The 13,206-nt window shown below is 42.7% G+C and overlaps 1 protein-coding gene across 2 annotated transcripts in view; it reads right to left on the bottom strand.

The window, feature by feature from the left end:
* Window positions 1–13,206, bottom strand: part of CLSTN2 (calsyntenin 2) — a 348,080-nt gene that overhangs the window by 215,726 nt on the left and 119,148 nt on the right. The gene's annotated exons all lie outside the window — the stretch shown is intronic.

Raw genomic sequence — 13,206 nt, 5'->3', positions numbered from 1 at the left:
TCTGGGGATATAGGACCCCTATTTATCTACTGAACCGACTAATCAGGCTGCAGGCAGTGGTAGAGATAGTTTCGAATCACACCTCAGAGGCCCTTGACTTGTTAAGCTGGCAGCACACTCAGGTGCGAGCTTCTGTGTAGCAAAATTGAATAGCATTAGACTATTTGTTGGCCAAGGAAGGAGGAGTGTGTGGAAAATTCAATGAGTCAGAATGCTGCATTGAGGCCGATGATTATGGGTAAACCATAAGGGGTTTAGCAGCGGAGATAAAGAAGGTGGCTCATGTCCCAGTCCAGAAAAGGAATTCTATTTTACAGTCAACCTGGTGGGACAAACTATTCAATGGGGCCTGGTGGAACAAAATGATATTTTCATAATGTGTTCAGTAGCTGGATGATATTCCTTCCATGTCTAATTTTATTAGATACACTCCGTGGTACAGGGTTTGCAAATAGCAGTTGTGTCCGTGGACCAGGGGTTGGCTTCTGGAAACAACGTATCCAAGATCATGAGCCTTGGGGAGAGCGGAGGTTCAAGCAATGCCACTGAGGTCCTTGCAAAATTTGAAAAACAAGTCAGAAATAATGAGAATTGTTACAATGGCTATCAAGGAATGCCGCAAGGAGAACAGGGCCTGCAGAGAGGGTAAATAAGTCCTTGTCTTTGTAGGAGGCCTTGGAGGTGGAGGGTAGATGTAGATAAAATATAGATAATAGTCATATAGGTTGTAGTGGGAGCATGAATTAATGTGATTATATTGAAGGGGAGGGATTGTAATATATGTTATGAAATAATTCATGCTTATAGAGAGAATGTATTTATAAGATTGTAAAATCCAAACGAGCCTCTGACCACAAGCAGCCCAGAGGCAGATGTTTACTTTGGAATCTCGAAATTCCTGAAGGCGGCAGGAGAACAATGCCCCGTTTAGTTATGAACAGACGTGCCCAGGCGATGATCGAAGACGCCCAAGGACGATCATCGCCCAACTGATACCATCAATGGACACAGCAGAACTCCCAGAAAAATACATCTGAACACACGACTTCCCCTGACACGATCAGCACCAGCCACTGCTCAGGAAACAGCGATTGTCCAGCCCTGCACAGTGAAAGAAACTGTCATGCATATGCAGAGTTACAAAAGAAATCGGGGCTCCTCGGCCCCAGGCATAAAAATCTGTATAAAACAGCACTGCAGGAAGCGGCGCTCGTGAACAGAGGGAGGAGGTCTGGTGCGATAGAGGTCAGATCAAGGTTCACCCAGCACCAATCCCGGGCTCGACGCTGTCTCTTTGGCTGTGGGGTTTTGACGACTGTATTTTGGTTGCGGAAAAAAATAAAATCTTTTTCACTTTTTCATAAATTTGGCTTTTAGATTGATCATTTAGAACACATTTTTGAGGAAAAAGAAACTAAGTAAAAAGTGGAAACTTAAAATGACTGTGAAGTAGGAGAAGTAAATAAATGTTTGCATTTTACAGGATTAAATGTGTCTCAACATTAGGAAAAAAAATTGGAGTAGCTTTATCAGGAGGAACTGTGGTTCCCTGCCTGTAAAAACCCTGAAAACTATCCAGAAAGGTTCTGATATGAAACACTTTTTATATGGTTTGCCAAAGACAAATTGTACAGAAGAAATTTATTCTGTCCCACACACTTTGTTCTCCCTGTGATGCCATTGCCTGAATTACTGAAATTCCAGTTGTTAGGTTCTGGCTTTATTTTTAGATAGACAACTGTCATCGTTTGAGCCTGGCGCAATGCCAGTGCCCCCACGAGATCACCTCCTTCCCTGGCACCCACTGTGAGATGTGATCAGAGACAGAGCAGAGCAGGCTCCAACTTGAGGTTTAAGGGAAAAAAACTTTATTAACCTAAAACTACAAAGGAAAACACTAAGGAAAAACACACAAAATACATAGAACCCAAGATGAAAACCTTCCAAATTTCTTCCTCCTCCCCCCACCTAGATTTCCAATTCCATTACCACCAAATCCACCCTTTAGATAATCAGTTCTCAATTCCTCGAGAAGAGAGAAGTCCCTCTTGCACCACAGACTTCCCCAGGAAACAGTCGAAACTTCTCGTGTTTCTATGTCACATGTGGCACCGCCCGGAGAACATTTTGCCATCGTGATTTCTTCCTTCCATGTCCAGTGCTCTCACCACTGCACATGGACCAGAGCTGCTTCTAGGGTTTTTCCCTTTAAGGATACTTTGTCCAGTTCCAAAAAAGAGCACAGTCCCTCTCCTTTTGGGACACCTGTCCCTCCCAAATTTCACCCCCTGGGGCCGAGGGGTCTCTTGAACAGAGATCATCTTCCTCTTCCTCTTCTTCGAAGACGGAGGGCACCACCACCACCCTCCTCACCCGTCGTCTCTGTTCACACTCCTCCACATCACCACATTCTCCTGGCTCTGAGCCATTGCCTCCCCCTAGAACGCAGTCTCTGTGTCACAGGAACACAAGGGGGTCCTGCTGTGGCTATACAAGAAAAGTCCAGCCAAAGGCCACTCCATCATGTCCTCCCACCTAGGATTCTTCTCAACATCCTCTCAATCTCATCAACCTCAGGAGGAATCAGCATTTGCAAGGTTTCCATCCTCCCCAGAAGGGTTAAAAGTCCCAGGCTCTGCCGGTTTGCTTCATGAACTCCCACGGCTGGCTGCCCTGCTGGGCACCCCCCTCTTCTCCTTCACGCCGGCCATCACCGGCACCGGCTCTGTCTCTCTCCCTCTCCGGGGGGGGAATGGAGGATGGCTGCCCGAAGCCCTTGCAATGTTCTCCTCCACCCTTGGGCCCAGGCCTGGCCTACCTCTCTCCAGCCACATGGCTCCCCTCTCCCCCCCTGCCCAGCTCGGCCGGGCAGGGGGGGTCTGCTCACTCTCAAGCGGGACTCCAAGAGGAAGTTCCCCTGGGAGATCACAGCTTTTAACCCCTGTGTTCTCAGAGGCGTATCCTGCCCTCAGTGGACAAACCAGGTGCCAATATTAAATCTGAACACTGATTGGCTTGCCCACACCATCACAAAAACTTCATTTCCTTTCAAACCACGACAACAACTTTAAACTATAATGCTTTATGTGCTTTTATGTAAAACAGCAACATGAAAGTCCTGCCCCAATTAAGGCAATGGGAGTTTTGACATTAAGATCAGTTAAAGCAGAATTTATATGATTTGTGATGTGTGATTATGAGATGTGAACTCTTTGGAGAACATTTTAATTGAGCAATACATTATAGGCAGTGCATCTCAGCAACATTAAATTACTCAGTGGAGCTCCTGTGGATACCTTGGCATTGCTTTGATTGTGCTGCACACCTATTCTGCACGAAGTTTTCTACCATAAACACATTTTCTGGCCTCCATGAGAAGGCCTTTCAACAATGACCGTTCCCATCAACAAAATTTGTTCTTATATTAAAAAAGGGGCAACAATTGAAACGGAAGACTCTTTTGTTAATAGCTAATTCTTATTACAAACTTATTTGACCAAAAGCATCAAGTGCCTTGCCTAATAGACTTGATAACATCAGTAATAACACTGCTGTTGGCTATTTCTAAAGTAAAACAACATACTCTGTACTTATTCTGACGTGTTGAGATGCTTATGCAGGCTAAAAAACTATTAATTCTCTTTAAATATGTTTCTTTGGGGTTTTTTTGTGAGTGGGGGAGAGAAACTGCTTAACACTGAACAAATGAATATTACACATTTAGCAGGAACTTTGTGAATGCTTTGCTCAACCCAAACCTGTGCTGTTCAGGAAAAAACAATCTAGCCACAAATTTTGTAGAACTTCACTTACAATACTGAAATGTAAAACTTACAACAGCATTTTTTACTTCTGACCCTTATTTCTGAAGAGCGCATATTGAATTTTCATATCCATACAGGAATTAGTCTTTAGACCCTGTCTCATTGCCCTCTTTTAGGGAAAGTACCACATAGCTGTGGTCTCTGGGACTTGCAGTGCCTTTAGCTTAAAAGTTATTTTAATTAGCACAAAAGACAGTTCAACTCCTTCATCAACAATAAATAAATTTATCAACTGATAGCTGCCATAACAAATAGACTTCAGAGAATGCAAACCTGAATTCTGAGCTCCCAGTCTCCATGCCTCAGCATTAAGAGCATTAAGTTCATATGGGACCATATCTAAGGAACAAAATCAGAATTAGGGGATGAGTCTGTCCCACAGCTATCCATGGGAACTTTACCTGCACATACTGATTGCATCCTCAGACATGAAAATTACACACTTAAAAAATTCGGGGAAAGTATCCAGTGGTTTAAAAATGTGTTCAGTGATGTTTCAAGGGCACAAAAAAGTCACAAACAAGGTGTTTTACTATGTATTTACTTGCACTCAAAAGGTATTTCACTTATCTTGCTTATCAATGTTCAGTTCAACATAGATTCCTCATGAACAGCTTCATTCTCATTTAAAAAGACATAAAAGCTTGAGATGCCCAATATATAACGCTTCTATCATTTAAGTTAACTTCCTTTGCTATTTCGTAACTCCATGCTCACTGTATGAGGCTGCCCCAGTATTACATACGTTATGTCTTTCATTTGGGCTAAAAGTTGTGCAGAACATGGATTTATTTTTCCATTATAAGCATTAACAGCAGGCATTTTACTTAACCTGACTCTTCTCCTTATTCCTTAAATAAACAAGAATGGAGTGAACTCTGAAGGGTTCTGTCAGAGATGACCAGGGATTCCAGCACTCCTTCACTGACTGGACACCAACGCCTTGCAAATACTCCAATATTTCACATAATTCTGAGGAACACACAGATCCCCAGTGAACATTTTTATCATGACAGTAGGTTTTCATAGGAAGCAAAACATATCAAATACAGTGGTTGTGCAGAAAAGCAAGAGCAATCCCCTAAAGCGATCTCCAAAGACAGACCTCACTGAGGAACTGCAGGCCTGCATGATGCCCTGTTTGACTGAAGAACTAATTTGCATCTGTAATATCCATCTTACTGCCTGAAAAACCAAAACCAGGGGATTCCAATTGATGCTATTTCTCCTATGAATGCCTCAATTATGACATTTGTAAAGTGAACACTGCAGATGCTACAGAACTCAAGACATTTTAACACTGGCTGAGCAGATTTTCAAAGGTTTTTCAACACCTTATAATTCAGATTAGCACGTTTTCCTTTGTAAATAGTACCTTGAGTTGAAGTTTTGAAAAAGGATATTAAGGTACCTTAGGCCTCATGCAATTATGTCTCAAGAGTTTCAGCAATACTCTGTAGCTGAAAACAGCACTTAGAAAAATTCCAAATTAAAACCCCTATTATGTTATGAGGCTAAAATAAATGAAAAAAAAGTCTTAAAAAATGGAAGCCTTTATAAAATTTTATGCCACACTATTTTGATAGCACAGATTTGAGTGCTATCTCAGTATATAAATTTAATCTCACTGAAATCCTATGCTCCTACATATGAGTCAACACATTTGGAAATCTTGGGAATTGAGATAAATCCTAATGCCATAGATTTGAAAGGAGTAAGTAGTTTCTTTTTTTAAAAAACAGAAGAAAGTATTGATGTTTATATTTTTATTATTTGTTTAAAAATCCAGATTTCCATACAGCAGGGGCTGAAGGATATTGCAGCGGAGAGAAGCTGATTGTATAGGACAGGTGTTGCTGCAAATTACCTGTCCTCTACTTCATCCAGCAGATCTTGAAAGAAGCTAATCATCTTTTTTTTCTTATGGCCACCACTCCTTCCAAAATAACTATGTTGGTTTTGAAATTGTGACTGCACTACAGAAGAGATGCTTTATTCCTTGATGAAAACCAAGAAACTCCAATTCTTTAAGAGGGAATAATAGGAAGAGTGCAAGAAACTGAGAGAGATTGATAAATTCTAGGCACGTTTGTGTGGACAAAGGCTCATGAAGCTGAAAGGTCAAGGGAGAAATGTGAAAATGCACAGAAATCCAGAGCTAGGAGCATGAGAACCCTTTTGAGTGCATATCCTCTGATAGTCTTGCACCATTTTTTGCATTATGGGAAGACCAAAGGGGGACTGTAGGTGTCACCTCCACTGTTCTGCTGCAAGCTGTTCACAGGTAGGGTGGCACAGCTCTGTTCCATGCCAGGCACAGGGTCATCACAACCTGTCCAATAGTCATGGACCAAACGCACAGATAAACCACAAAGTGTCAAAATAACTACCAGCAATGCAGACAGAAGGGCACCACAGAGAAACATCACAGCAAGTCCATTTGCAAGTATTTATTTTGTGTTCAGATGTCTTAAGTCAAAATGTACCTCAAAATAAATCTATAAACTGACTTTCCAACCTCACTCCTCCCTTTAAACGGCATTTATGTCACACGGTCCCACACAATAATTGAACAAGGATTGCATAAGTTTTCCTACCATCAGTGCCCAAGGCAGGTGTCAGTTGATGGTATTGCTCTTCTCAGTGCCAGCAGAAAGCAGGAATGCAGTAAAAGTCACACCGGCAGAAGTGACACTGGAGTGTCTCCTGCTTTGGTACCATTCTGTGCAGTTCTATCCATGGTGGTCACTTCTGACAGACTCTCTGCTGTGTCCTGAAGAACTGCTGTTCTTGGGTTTTGGGACAGAGCCCAACTTCTTTGCACTTTCATACAACAGCTCTTATTAGTTTGTGATCCTGACTGAAGTTTCTATACACTCCAAAACAAATAATGATGTGTCTACCCCCACAATCAATGGGAATGTGGCTGTTCCAGACACTGTAAGAGGCAAGACCTCTGTGTTTCAGCTCTCCACGGCAGAGAATGCCTTAATTCCAGGGGCTATGGAATCCATATGGTGAACACATTGACACTCTGCTTTTTATAACTATTCTGCTTTTTTCAGACATATTCTACCTACACTTTAATTTTTTCTATTGCATTTGTTTTATTTTAACAGCTGAGTCTAGACCTAGGAACTGCCTGAAAGAAATGTGGTTTTAAGCTTTGATTCTGTTTCTGATTATAAATAGCTCTGACTTTATAACAAAATGCTTAATTTATTTTATTTTTATGCACCTCCTCATTATCAGTGCAGTCTTTATTCAAGGCAGTCTTTTCTCTCAGTACATTTTCTACAGATTTAAACCTAAAATTATCACTGATCCTATTTGAATGGTTTACTTATCCCTCAAAACTCCCTCACCTCTTTTTTTTTTTGCATTTCAACCTGGAAGAAGGCTCTAATTTTTCTTTCTTCCCTCAACATCCTCAGGTGTCTCCTAATTCCTGAATGTTTTGAAACATATCAGTCTATTTACATAGAAATGATGCTGCCAACAGCCAAGTTTTAAAATGCAATTCTTACATTAGCAAGTACTCTTTCCTGTCACCGACATGTTTTATGAAAAATCCTTTCCTTAGGATTTTTCCCCTCCTGAGAAACTGAGAGGCCTTAGGAGCAAACTGTAAACAATTCTTATCTGCTGCTGTGGAATGCAACAGGGGGAATCTGTGATTGGCCTCATCTGGCTGTTTCCAATTAAGAGCCAATCACAGTTCACCTGTCCGGCCGGTCTCGGTCTGAGAGAAGACTGTTTTCATTCCTTTTCTATTCTTAGCTTAGCCTTCTAGTGAAATCCTTTCCTCTATTCTTTTAGTATAGTTTTAATATATTATCTATCATATAATAATAAATCAAGCCTTCTGAAACATGGAGTCAACTTTCTCGTCTCTTCCCTCATCCTGGAACCCTTGTGGAAAATACCACACTTTCCTCCTACCCACATTTATGCATTTAAATAACAAATGCTGAGTACAGGTGGAGCTTGGGGTGAAAGTGTGGGACAACTTGCCTGCATTAGGAGTCAGAGTTCCCAGAGCTCCAGTCAGAGCTGGACCATGACCTTGCACCAACAATTAACACATTCTTGTCTCCATATGGATCCAATGACAGCAACAAGATGCTTTTTGTATTATAGCTTCTTTAGGAATCAGAACAAGGTATCAAATTCCACAACAACACAAGACAGCTTTCCAGCTCTCTTAAATCTTGACTCCTAATTTCAATCTTGACTCCAAGGAACCTCCCTGGATGACTGTCCCTCTCATGTTAGCCTGATCATATAAACAGGTGAGGAAGGAGATGTACAAGTAGAGGAAGGTAAACCTAGAGATAACCTGAATGCATGGGTTACCTTTTCCCCTCCCCCTCTTTCACCTAAAACAACTGAAGCCAGCATTCTGGTGTCTGAACAGCCTTTCATCAGATGCCAAGATAAATATCATTCCAAGTTTCTTTGGGGTTTCTCCTTCTTCAGAATTTTGTAGTTCCTGCTTGCATTTCTGCCCTCCTCGGGCAATAGCAAGAAGACTTTTAGACCTGGGGCACACGATACAGGAGACCCCAAAGGAAACAAAGAACTGGGGCAAGGCTGACCAAAAGCTGACCAATCTTCCTGACTCTACAAAACCACACAGTAGAACCACCTCCTCCTCATTAAAAACCTCATCAAGGCTACAGCTGGGTTACCCGTGGGAGGTGACGAGGCAGCAGGTTCTGTGGGATGGGATATTCATTCACTCGTGTGGCATCCAAGGGACATCTGCTGCAGTAATTCCTGCTTGGCAGCTGTCCCCAACAGCAGGCAACGGGATCCACCAGCTCCTTCCTTCCAGCCCAGCCCTGCTGCCTGCCAGGTGACACTGTGTCGTGGTTTAAGAGGAAATGAAGTTTTTTGTGATGGTGTGGGCAAGCCAATCGGTGTTCAGATTTAATATTGGCACCTGGTTTGTCCACTGAGGGCATGGATACGCCTCTGAGAACACAGGGGGTTAAAAGCTGTGATCTCCCAGGGAAACTTCCTCTTTGAGTCCCGCTTGGGACTGAGCAGACCCTCAACCCTCCCTGCCCGGCAGAGCTGGGCGGGGGGGGAGGGGAGCCATGTGGCTGGAGAGAGGTAGGCCAGGCCTGGGCCCAAGGGTGGAGGAGAACATTGCAAGGGCTTCGGGCAGCCATCCCCCATTCACCCCCCCCCCCCCCCCCCACCCCGGAGAGAGAGAGAGAGAGAGACAGAGCCGGCACCTGTGATAGTGGCCCGGCGTGAAGGAGAAGGGGGGGGTGCCCAGCAGGGCAGCCAGGCGTGGGAGTTGATGAAGTAAACCGGCAGAGAGCCTGGGACTTTTAACCCCTCTGAGGAAGATGGGAACCTTGCTAATGCTGAGACTTCCCTGAAGTTGATGAGATTGAGAAGATGTTGAGAAGAATTCTAGGTGGGAGGAGATGATGGAGTGGCTTTGGGCTGGACTTTTCTTGTATAGCCACAGCAGAACCACTGGGGTTCCAGTGACACAGAGACTGCATTCTAGGGGGAGGCGATGGCTCAGAGCCAGGAGAGTGCAGTGATGTGGAGGAGTGTGAACAGAGACGACGGGCGAGGAGGGTGGTGGTGGTGCCCTCCGCTTCGAAGGAGAGAGAAGAAGAAGATGATCTCTGTTCAAGAGACCCCTCGGCCCCAGGGGGTGAAATTTGGGGGGGACAGGTGTCCCAAAAGGAGAAGGACTGTGCTCCCTTTGGAACTGGACAAAGTATCCTTAAAATGAAAAACCCTAGAAGCAGCTCTGATCCATGTGCAGTGGTGAGAGCACTGGACATGGAAGGAATGTGGCGCGAGAGGGACTCCTCTCTTCTCGAGGAACTGAGAATTGGTTATCTAAAGGGTGGCAATGGAATTGGAAATTTGGTGGGGGGAGGAGGAAGAATTTGGAAGGTTTTTATCTTGTGTTCTATTTGTTTTGTGTGTCTTTCTTTGTAGTTGTAGGTTAATAAATGTTTTTTCCCTTTTAACCTTAAGTTGGAGCCTGCTTTGCTCTGTCTCTGATCACATCTCACAGTGGGTGCCAGGGAAGGAGGTGATCTCATGGGGGCACTGGCATTGCGCCAGGCTCAAACGATGACACACTGCCAGCCTGGGAATGAGGCCCTGAGCCCACCAGGGTCATGAGGTGTGGGCAGCCACTGTGGCCCAAACAGCACTAAGGCAAATGAAGGAAAATCAGAAGATGATGGAGAACGGCTGGTCTGACTCTTGGTGGAAAACATTCTGCTGTGTTGCAGGCCAGCAGGCACTCACACAACAGTGAAAGAATTGCTGCTCAGCCAGACAGGAGCTCCTCGGCAACACAATCCCAAGGAATGCTCACTGCAGGTGACACCTCACTGGAGGTGACAACTTAGCTGCATTTCTTCTCCAAAAATGAAAATACACATTTGGAGAAAACATCTGATTTTGAGAAACGCTGGAACACCATATGTAACCAATATGTTTTCCTCCAAAACTGGTACTATATAACACTGGAAGAATTAATTGCTCACAAGAGCTAGATAAGAGTACTTGCATAAGATACATTCTTTATGTATATAAATTAATTTATTTCTGTTTTTTTATCTCAAAAAAACCACTAAGCTTCCATTCATTGCTTATTAGTATTCCCTGACAGTTAAATAGATCATTTCCTAATTACTGCTGTCTTCTGTAAAAAGAGTTTCCAGGGCTCTGGCGAGTGCAGAAAAACTTGTCAAACAAAAGACTGACTGATGGAAGAAAAACGAAATTGCATCTTCCACCAATATGGGTTTTTTTAGTTAATTGGCTAAGTCTTGTGACTAAATATCAAACACTATTTTCCCTCATCACTTGGTCCCTTATTACAAACCACCTCTATGAATTGCTAAGATGAATGATTTTGACTGTGACATCTCAGCTTTTGTCCTACAGCACTGCAGACGGGACACAATTTATTGCAAATTTCATTTCATGCTTTTTATTGTGAAAGGTGTGGAACACTGAACAATAATTATATATTTTACAGTTCACTCATTTCAAACTGATCATTTAATATTCATTACTCCAGTGACAGACATGTCCTGTCAGCTTTATCCCTCATTATGTACATGATATCTGCATTTGAGCAAGCAACAGAATTTTGAAAGGAGATTGCAACCAAGTTTCCATTTTAAAAAAAACCCTAAAATTAAAAAAGGCTCTGCTAGCTTGTTACATTAATTTTTGAGGCTGCTGTCAAAGAAATAGCTGACTAAAGTCACATTTCTGATATTTTTTACAACCTGGTTAAAAAAACTAGGTTTGGGCATAAAAATATGCAACTATATAAATCATTCCTATGAAATCTAAACAAAAGGTTAAAGCTCCTGGACATATTTTCAATAAATGAACTTGGACTTCAATTTTTCCTAGTATTTCAGATCTCACCAAAAAATCATTAATTTTCATATTGCAAAAAGTCACCCTAGTGATAGCCGGTGATTACTTGAAAATGTGCGTAACATGAAGGAGAACTTTTTTTCTGTCCTTCCTAAAGCAACTACTCCAGACAATTTCTATGTTCCAATTTTAAGTAAGAGCTCTCTGGATACTGGGCCTTTGAGGCTCCTTTCACCATATATAATTGCTGATAATCAGAATCTCTTCATCCCTTGATTGCACTGGATATATTCAATGGTGTATTCAAAGGACGTTTGGCCCTAACAAAATTTGGGTTGCTAATAGAAAATTGTTCTGCTCTTCCTTTTGACATCCCCAAGAAGAGGTTCTGGCTCCAAAATTGGAGGTTATGATATAAGAAATATGGCATGTTAAATAGAAAATACATGGAAGGAATGAGTACAGTTGGAGAGCAAGCACACATAGAACACCAAACCAGATACATCTCAATACAAGCCAAGCTTTAATGACCACAGCTGAACCACATCAGTGACTGAGCATTTACTCTGGATGACACCAAAAGGGACCAAGATGAGACAATCAGCCTGGTGAGAACCTTCTCTCTCCATCAGTCTGTGCAGCCCAGGCAGCTGTGGCAGAACAGTGGGGGCACACCAGACCACTCAGGCTTTCCTGACAAAAGCCAAGATCTCCACAAAACAAGTCAGCCAGGATGCAGGAAAAACTGCCTGAAGATATTTAAATACACCATATTGTAAGTGGTAAGGCAAAGAATAAGTATTTTTCAGGGGTCAACATTGACGGTTGCTTATTGCCTGATTTGGAGAGACCAATGCTTGAAAGGACGATAAAAAGAATGATTAAATCACAGTTATAGGCTTTATTAATTTATTTATTTGGATTTTGCAAATAAATGAAAGTTCTAAAGACCTCACTTTGCATTTATGACCCCCTGTGCAATCGCAGAAAGGTCTGGACCAGTCATGGCCTCATCTGAACTGTACAACATTCACAAGTTTTATCTGATCTAAAAGCACACTTGTAACTGCCCAGAGCCTGTCCTGGATAAAACCCAAAATATTCCCACACAACTCCAGGTTTTTTGTGACTTTGAAACTTTGTTAATTCAAGATCACACTTAAAAACACTAAAATTGTTATAACTTTGAAACTTTGTTAATTCAAGATCACACTTAAAAACACTAAAATTGTTATATATTAAAATGCAACAAGAAACAGCAGAACTCCTTCAATGTTTGGGTCACACTTGGGAGCCCAGCAAAGTGCCTGCAGCAACAAAAATGCATAAATGACACTCCATAATCATGTAAACATGAATTTAACAAGGCTGATGCAGGGATTTGGCAATTGTGTTATTATCAGCACATCTTCAACACTGCTTATCAACCTTTACTGCTATGACAGAGATTAAAGAGGCAGGGGTGCAAAAAAAACTCACCTAAAAATCCAGACTAACTTGCCTTTGGGGGGAAAAAAAGTATTTTCTGTTATTTGAGTCAGTAATAAAATCTAAAAGCTCCATTAGGTAAAGTCACCTACCTGGCAAGGGTCAGAGGCCTGCTTGGTTCAGCAGGAACAGGCAGAAGGGGCCAATTGTGTTTGCCTGCTCTCTTATATGGGCAGTCCCCCCACACAAATGAGGAAAAGCCCTGCTGTCAGAAGGGACACAGAACTGAGCAGGGCTTGGCAATCCTTCAAAATACCTTCCCTTTCAAAGCAGTGCTTTGAGTGCCTTTACACCAAGGATGCCCCTGAAGATGCCCCAGCATCCCTATTCCATTGCAGGCCTAATTGAGCTCAGACAGCACAGGGGGAACGGCAGGGCCCACACGGCGGGGGCTGAAAGAACATGGCCTGCAGAGCAAGGCCTGGGAGGCACTGCCACAGACATGGAGCTGTGCAGAGCATGGCCTGGGAGCCACTGCCACAGACATGGAGCTGTGCAGAGCAAGGCCTGG

The sequence above is a fragment of the Serinus canaria genome, chromosome 9 (genome assembly GCF_022539315.1).
Source record: "Serinus canaria isolate serCan28SL12 chromosome 9, serCan2020, whole genome shotgun sequence".
NCBI classification, from domain to species: domain Eukaryota; kingdom Metazoa; phylum Chordata; class Aves; order Passeriformes; family Fringillidae; genus Serinus; species Serinus canaria.
The sequence above is the reverse complement of the archived record's forward strand: the minus strand, read 5'-3'. Positions and strand labels throughout refer to the sequence as shown.